At 41.7% G+C, this 9,016-nt stretch overlaps 1 non-coding gene across 1 annotated transcript; it reads right to left on the reverse strand.

Moving 5' to 3' along the window:
- Positions 1-1,355: 1,355 nt before the first annotated feature.
- LOC130937750 (small nucleolar RNA R71) lies at positions 1,356-1,463 on the reverse strand. Its single transcript, XR_009068952.1, has one exon. It is a non-coding gene; the product is annotated as a small nucleolar RNA R71 (small nucleolar RNA).
- Positions 1,464-9,016: the final 7,553 nt, after the last annotated feature.

Here is a 9,016-nt window from a genome sequence, read left to right on the forward strand (position 1 = left end):
GAACATGCAGCAGAGGAATTACACAGAAAAAGCTGGGCGTTCAAAACGCCCAGTGAAGAAGGACAGACTGGCGTTTAAACGCCAGCCAGGGTGCCTGGTTGGGCGTTTAACGCCCAAAAAGGTAGTGCACCATTCTGGGCGTTTAACGCCAGGATGGCACAAGGGGGAGCATTTTGTTTTCAAATCAATTTTTTTCAAGTTTTCAAAGTTTTTCAAAATCAAATCTTTTTCAAATCATATCTTTTCAATCAAATGTTTTCAAAATCAATTTCTTTCCTTTTTCAAAGATACTTGCTAACAATTAATGATTTGATTGAACATTTCAAGTATGTTGCCTTTTTTGTTGAGAAAGGTTTAATGTTTGAATCATATCTTTTCTTGTTAGGCAAGTCATTAATTTTTAAAATCAAATCTTTTTAAAATTGTTTTCAAATCATATCTTCTCAATCATATCTTTTTAATCACATCTTTTTCAAAGAAGTTTTCAATCATACCTTTTTGAATGCTAATTTCAAAATCTTTTTCAAAAATTATTTGATTTCTTTCCCACTCTTGGTTTTCGAAAATCAGTTAAAGTTTTTCAAAATGTTTTTAAAACCCTTTTAATTAATTTTCGAAAAACCTCTCCCCCTCTTCTCACATCCTTCTATTTATGGAGTATCACTCCTCCTCAATGCACAATTCGAACTCTATCTCACTAAGTTCGAATTCTTCTACCTCTTTCTTCTATTTTTCTTTTCCTCTGACACCTCAAGGAATCTCTATACTGTGACATAGAGGATTCCATATTTTCTTGTTCTCTTCTCTTTCACATGAACAGGAACAAAGACAAAGGCATTCTTGTTGAAGCTGATCCTGAACCTGAAAGGACCTTGAAGCGAAAGCTAAGAGAAGCTAAGGCACAACTCTCTGTAGAGGACCTAACAGAAATCTTCAAAGAAGAAGAACCCATGGCAGCCGAAAACAACAACAATGCAAACAATGCAAGGAAGGTGCTGGGTGACTTTACTGCACCTACTCCCGACTTCTATGGGAGAAGCATCTCTATCCCTGCCATTGGAGCAAACAACTTTGAGCTTAAGCCTCAATTAGTTTCTCTAATGCAACAGAATTGCAAGTTCCATGGACTTCCATTGGAAGATCCTCATCAGTTCTTAGCTGAATTCTTGCAAATCTGTGACACTGTCAAGACTAATGGGGTTGACCCTGAGGTCTACAGACTTATGCTATTCCCTTTTGCCGTAAGAGACAGAGCTAGGACATGGTTGGACTCACAACCTAAAGAAAGCCTGAACTCTTGGGAAAAGCTAGTCAATGCCTTCTTGGCAAAGTTCTTTCCACCTCAAAAATTGAGTAAGCTTAGAGTGGAAGTCCAAACCTTCAGACAGAAGGAAGGAGAATCCCTCTATGAAGCTTGGGAAAGATACAAACAATTAATCAGAAAGTGCCCCTCTGATATGCTTTCTGAATGGAGCATCATAGGTATTTTCTATGATGGTCTCTCTGAACTGTCCAAGATGTCTTTGGATAACTCTGCTGGAGGATCTCTTCATCTGAAGAAGACGCCTACAGAAGCTCAAGAACTAATTGAAATGGTTGCAAATAACCAATTCATGTACACTTCTGAAAGGAATCCTGTGAACAATGGGACTAATCAGAAGAAAGGAGTTCTTGAGATTGATACTCTGAATGCCATTCTAGCTCAGAACAAGATACTGACTCAACAAGTCAATTTGATTTCTCAAAGTCTGTCTGGAATGCAAAATGCACCAAGCAGTACTAAGGATGCTTCATCTGAAGAAGAAGCTTATGATCCTGAGAACCCTTCAATGGAAGAGGTGAATTACATGGGAGAACCCTATGGAAACACCTACAATTCTTCATGGAGAAATCACCCAAATCTCTCATGGAAGGATCAACAGAGACCTCAACAAGGTTTCAACAACAATAATGGTGGAAGAAACAGGTTTAGCAATGGCAAGCCTTTTCCATCATCTTCTCAGCAACAGACAGAGAGTTCTAAGCAGAGTAACTCTGACTTAGCAACCATGGTCTCTGATCTAATCAAAACCACTCAAAGTTTCATGACTGAAACAAGGTCCTCCATTAGGAATTTGGAGGCACAAGTGGGACAGCTGAGCAAGAAAATTACTGAACTCTCTCCTAGTACTCTTCCAAGCAATACAGAAGAAAATCCAAAAGGAGAGTGCAAGGCCATCAACATGGCCGAATTTGGAGAGGACGGAGAGGAAGTGAACGCCATTTAGGAAGACCTCAATGGGCGTGCACTAGCCTCCAATGAGTTCCCTAATGAGGAACCATGGGAATCTGAGGCTCAAAATGAGACCATAGAGATTCCATTGGACTTACTTCTGCCTTTCATGAGCTCTGATGAGTATTCCTCCTCTGAAGAGGATGAGTATGTCACTGAAGAGCAAGTTGCTAAATACCTTGGAGCAATCATGAAGCTAAATGACAAGTTATTTGGAAATGAGACTTGGGAGAACGAACCTCCTTTGCTCACCAAAGAATTGGATGACTTGTCTAGGCAGAAATTACCTCAAAAGAGGCAGGACCCTGGGAAGTTCTCCATACCTTGTACCATAGGCACATTGACCTTCAAGAAGGCTCTGTGTGACTTAGGGTCAAGTGTAAACCTCATGCCTCTCTCTATAATGGAGAGGCTAGGGATCTTTGAGGTGCAAGCTGCAAAAATCTCACTAGAGATGGCAGACAATTCAAGAAAACAAGCTTATGGACTTGTAGAGGATGTTCTGGTAAAGATTGAAGACCATTACATCCCTGCTGATTTCATAGTCCTAGAGACTGGGAAGTGCATGGATGAATCTATCATCCTTGGCAGACCCTTCCTAGCCACAGCAAAGGCTGTGATTGATGTTGATAGAGGAGAATTGATCATTCAAGTGAATGAAGAATCCTTGGTGTTTAAGGCTCAAGGATATCCCTCTGTCACCATGGAGAGGAAGCATGAAAAGCTCCTCTCAAAACAGAGCCAAACAGAGCCCCCACAGTCAAACTCTAAGTTTGGTGTTGGGAGGCCACAACCAACTTCTAAGTTTGGTGTTGAACCCCCACACTCAAACTCTAAGTTTGGTGTTGGGAGGTTCCAACATTGCTCTGAGCATCTGTGAGGCTCCATGAGAGCCCTCTGTCAAGCTACTGACATTAAAGAAGCGCTTGTTGGAAGGCAACCCAATGTTATATTTTATATATTTTCCTTTGTTATTTTATGTTTTCTGTAGGTTGATGATCATGAGAAGTCACAAAATCAATTGAAAAAGCAAAAACAGAATGAAAAACAGGAAGAAAAACAGCACACCCTGGAGGAAGAACCTACTGGCGTTTAAATGCCAGTAAGGCTAGCAGATGGGCGTTTAACGCCCAGTCTGGCACCATTCTGGGCGTTTAACGCCAGAAAGGGGCACCAGACTGGCGTTAAACGCCAGGAAAGGGCAAGAACCTGGCGTTAAACGCCAGAAATGGGTACCAGCCCGGCGTTTAACGCCAGAATTGGCTAAAAACGCAATTTTGCATGCCATTTGGTGCAGGGATGACTTTTTCTTGACACCTTAGGATCTGTGGACTCCACAGGATCCCCACCAACCCCACCACTCTCTCTCTTCACCACTCACATCCATCCTTCATAAAACCCCACCTACCTCACCTTCAAATTCAAACCACTTTCCCTCCCAAACTCACCCTTCCCCTCACACCTTTATAAACCCATCTTCACTCCTTCATTTTCACACACCCTAAACACCACTTCTCCCCCTCTTTGGCCGAACACAAAGCCATTCCCTTCTTCCTCATTTCTTCTTCTTCTACTCTCTTCTTTCTTCTTTTGCTCGAGGACGAGCAAACCTTTTAAGTTTGGTGTGGTAAAAGCAGTGCTTTTTGTTTTTCCATAACCATTTATGGCATCCAAGGCCGGAGAAACCTCTAGAAAGAGGAAAGGGAAGGCAAAAGCTTCCACCTCCGAGTCATGGGAGATGGAGAGATTCATCTCAAGGGTGCATCAGGACCACTTCTATGAAGTTGTGGCCTTGAAGAAGGTGATCCCCGAGGTCCCTTTTTCACTCAAAAAGAGTGAATATCCGGAGATCCGACATGAGATCCGAAGAAGAGGTTGGGAAGTTCTTACCAACCCCATTCAACAAGTCGGAATCTTAATGGTTCAAGAGTTCTATGCCAATGCATGGATCACCAAGAACCATGATCAAAGTGTGAACCCGGATCCAAAGAATTGGCTTACTATGGTTCGGGGAAAATACTTGGATTTTAGTCCGGAAAATGTAAGGTTGGCATTCAACTTGCCTATGATGCAAGGAGATGAACATCCTTACACTAGAAGGGTCAACTTTGATCAAAGGTTGGACCAAGTCCTCACTGACATTTGTGAAGAGGGCGCCCAATGGAAGAGAGATTCAAGAGGGAAGCCGGTTCAACTAAGAAGGCATGACCTCAAGCCCGTGGCTAGAGGATGGTTGGAGTTTATCTAACGCTCAATCATTCCCACTAGCAACCGGTCCGAAGTTACTCTAGACCGGGCCATCATGATTCATAGCATCATGATTGGAGAAGAAGTGGAAGTTCATGAGATTATAGCCCAAGAACTCTATAAGGTGGCGGACAAGTCCTCCACCTTGGCAAGGTTAGCCTTTCCTTACCTCATTTGTCACCTCTGTTATTCAGTTGGAGTTGACATAGAAGGAGACACCCCCATTGATGAGGATAAGCCCATCACTAAGAAAAGGATGGAGCAAACAAGAGACCCCTCTCATCATGAGATCCCTGAGATGCCTCAAGGGATGCACTTTCCTCCACAAGACTATTGGGAGCAACTGAACACCTCCCTAGGAGAATTGAGTTCCAACATGGGACAACTAAGGGTGGAGCACCAAGAACATTCCATCCTCCTCCATGAAATTAGAGAAGATCAAAGAATCATGAGAGAGGAGCAACAAAGACAAGGAAGAGACATTGAGGAGCTCAAGCACTCCATAAGATCTTCAAGAGGAAGAACAAGCCGCCATCACTAAGGTGGACCCGTTCTTTAATCTCCTTGTTCTTTATTTTCTTGTTTTTCGAATTTTCATGCTTATGTTTATCCATGTTTGTGTCTTATGATCATTAGTGTCTTAAGTGTCTATGCCTTAAAGTTATGAATGTCCTATGAATCCATCACCTTTCTTGAATAAAAAAAATGTTCTTAATTGAAAAAGAAAAAGAATTGCATGAATTTTGAATTTTATAACAGTTTAATTATTTTGATGTGGTGGCAACACTTTTGTTTTCTGAATGCATGCTTAAACAGTGCATATGTCTTTTGAATTTGTGATTCATGAATGTTGGCTCTTGAAAGAATGATGAAAAAGGAGACATGTTACTGAGGATCTGAAAAATCATAAAAATGATTCTTGAAGCAAGAAAAAGCAGTGAATACAAAAAAAAAGAGAAAGAGAAAGACGAAAAAAGAAAAAAAAGAGAGAAAGAAAAAGAAAAGAAAAAGAAAGAAATAAAGTTGTGATCCAAGGCAAAAAGAGTGTGCTTAAGAACCCTGGACACCTCTAATTGGGGACTTTAGCAAAGCTGAGTCACAATCTGAAAAGGTTCACCCAATTATGTGTCTGTGGTATGTATGTATCCGGTGGTAATACTGGAAGACAGAGTGCTTTGGGCCACAGCCAAGACTCAATAAGTAGCTGTGTTCAAGAATCATTATACTTAGCTAGGAGAATCAATAACACTATCTGGATTCTGAGTTCCTAAAGAAGCCAATCATTCTGAGTTTCAAAGGATAGAGTGAGATGCCAAAACTGTTCAGAGGCAAAAAGCTAAAAGCCCCGCTCATCTAATTAATACTGATCTTCATAGATGTTTTTGGAATTCATTGCATATTCTCTTCTTTTTATCTTATTTGATTTTCAGTTGCTTGAGGACAAGCAACAATTTAAGTTTGGTGTTGTGATGAGCGGATAATTTGTACGCTTTTTGGCATTGTTTTTAGTATGTTTTTAGTATATTTGGTTTAGTTTTTAGTATATTTTTATTAGTTTTTAGTTAAAATTCACTTTTCTGGACTTTACTATGAGTTTGTGTGTTTTTCTGTGATTTCAGGTATTTTCTGGCTGAAATTGAGGGACCTGAGCAAAAATCTGATTCAGAGACTGAAAAGGACTGCAGATGCTGTTGGATTCTGACCTCCCTGCACTCGAAGTGGATTTTCTAGAGCTACAGAAGCCCAATTGGCGCGCTCTTAACGGCGTTAGAAAGTAGACATCCTGGGCTTTCCAGCAATATATGATAGTCCATACTTTGCCCAAGATTTGATGGCCCAAACCGGCGTTCAAAGTCACCTTCAGAATTTCCAGCGTTAAACGCCGGAACTGGCACCAAAATGGGAGTTAAACGCCCAAACTGGCACAAAAGCTGGCGTTTAACTCCAAGAAGAGTCTCTACACGAAAATGCTTCATTGCTCAGCCCAAGCACACACCAAGTGGGCCCGGAAGTGGATTTTTATGTCATTTACTCATCTCTGTAAACCTTAGGCTACTAGTTCTCTATAAGTAGGACCTTTTACTATTGTATTTAGATATCTTGGTAGCTATCTTTAGTCTTATGCTATCTTAGATCATTCGGGGGCTGGCCTCACGGCCATGCCTAGACCTTGTTCTTATGTATTTTCAACGGTGGAGTTTCTACACACCATAGATTAAGGTGTGGAGCTTTGCTGTACCTCGAGTATTAATGCAATTACTATTATTCTTCTATTCAATTTCGCTTGTTCTTGTTCCAAGATATCACTTGTTCTTCAACTTGATGAATGTGATGATCTGTGACACTCATCATCATTCTCACCTATGAACGTGTGACTGACAACCACCTCCGTTCTACCTTAGATTGGGTGAATATCTCTTGGATTCCTGATACACGATGCATGGTTGATCGCCTGACAACTGAGCGCTCGTCTGACAACCGATCCAGCCATTCCGTGAGATCAGAGTCTTCGTGGTATAGGCAAGAACTTATGGCGGCATTCAAGAGAATTCGGAAGGTCTAACCTTGTCTGTGGTATTCTGAGTAGGATTCAATGATTGAATGACTGTGACGTGCTTCAAACTCCTGAGGGCGGGGCGTTAGTGACAGACGCAAAAGAATCACTGGATTCTATTCCGGCCTGATTGAGAACCGACAGATGGATAGCCGTGCCGTGACAGGGTGCGTTGAACATTTCCACTGAGAGGATGTGAGGTAGCCACTGACAACGGTGAAACCCTTGCATAAGCTTGCCATGGAAAGGAGTAAGAAGGATTGGATGAAGACAGTAGGAAAGCAGAGAGACGGAAGGGACACAGCATCTTCATGCGCTTATCTGAAATTCCCACCAATGAATTACATAAGTATCTCTATCTTTATCTTTATGTTTTATTCGTATATCACCATATCCATTTGAGTTTGCCTGACTAAGATTTACAAGATGACCATAGCTTGCTTCATACCAACAATCTCCGTGGGATCGACCCTTACTCGCGTAAGGTTTATTACTTGGACGACCCAGTGCACTTGCTGGTTAGTTGTGCGAAGTTGTGTTTATGCCATGGTATTGAACACCAAGTTTTTGGGGTTCATTACCGGGGATTATGAGAGCTGTGAAAAGTATTGTTCACAATTTCGTGCACCAGGTATCTGGATGTTGCATAGCTTTGACAACATTCAACTTGAACTCCTCCTCATTGACTCTCAGGGTTACTTCCCCTTTTTGGACGTCAATGAGGGTTCGGCCAGTTGCTAGGAAAGGTCTTCCTAGAATGAGAGTTGCACTCTTGTGCTCCTCCATTTCCAGCACCACAAAGTCAGTAGGAAAGACAAATGGCCCAACCTTGACAATCATGTCTTCAATCACACCTGATGGGTATTTAATGGAGCCATCAGCAAGTTGAAGACATATCCGGGTTGGTTTGACTTCTCCAGTCAAACCGAGCTTTGTGATAATAGATGCAGGTATTAGGTTGATACTTGCCCCAAGATCACATAGAGCTTGCTTGGTACAATTACCCTCTAATGTGCATGGTATCATAAAGCTCCCGGGATCTTTAAGCTTCTCCGGTAAGCTTTTCAGAATGACTGCACTGCATTCTTCAGTGAGGTAAACTTTTTCGGTTTCCCTCCAATCCTTCTTATGACTTAAGATCTCTTTCATGAACTTAGCATAAGAGGGTATTTGCTCAAGTGCTTCTGCAAACAGAATCTTTATTTCAAGAGTCCTGAGATAGTCTGCAAAGCGGGCAAATTGCTTATCCTGTTCCGCTTGGTGGAGTTTTTGAGGATAAGGCATTTTGGCTTTGTATTCCTCAACCTTAGTTGCTGTAGGTTTATTACCTACAGAAGTGGGTTGGGAAGCCTTTTTAGAAGGGTTGTTATCAGCACTTGTATGTGACTGATCCCCCACTGGCGTTTGAATGCCAGGGGTAGAAGCTGGAGTGGCATTAGACGCCAACTCCTTATCCGTTGCTGGCGTTTGAATGCCAGAACTGTGCTCCCTTTGGGCGTTCAACGCCAAATCCTTGCTTGTTTCTGGCGTTGAACGCCAGGAATGAGCATGGTTTGGGCGTTCAGCGCCAGCATTATTCCTCTCTGGGCTCTGATTGTCCTCAGAGGGATTTTGAGTAGCCATTTGTTCATTTCTTGGCTTCCTGCTGCTTTGAAGTGAGGTATTTAATGTTTTCCCACTTCTTAATTGAACTGCTTGGCATTCTTCTGTTATTTGTTTTGACAGTTGCTTTTCTGTTTGCTTTAACTATACTTCCATATTCCTGTTAGCCATTCTTGTTTCTTGTAGTATTTCCTTGAATTCGGCTAGCTGCTGAGTTAGAAAATCCAGCTGTTGATTGAATTCATTAGCCTGATCTACAGGACTGGGTTCAGCAGTTACTGTTTTAGCTTCTTCTTTCATGGAAGATTCACTGCTTAGGTACAGATGATGATTTCTGGCAA

This window comes from Arachis stenosperma, chromosome 6 (genome assembly GCF_014773155.1).
Source record: "Arachis stenosperma cultivar V10309 chromosome 6, arast.V10309.gnm1.PFL2, whole genome shotgun sequence".
NCBI classification, from domain to species: Eukaryota; Viridiplantae; Streptophyta; class Magnoliopsida; order Fabales; family Fabaceae; genus Arachis; species Arachis stenosperma.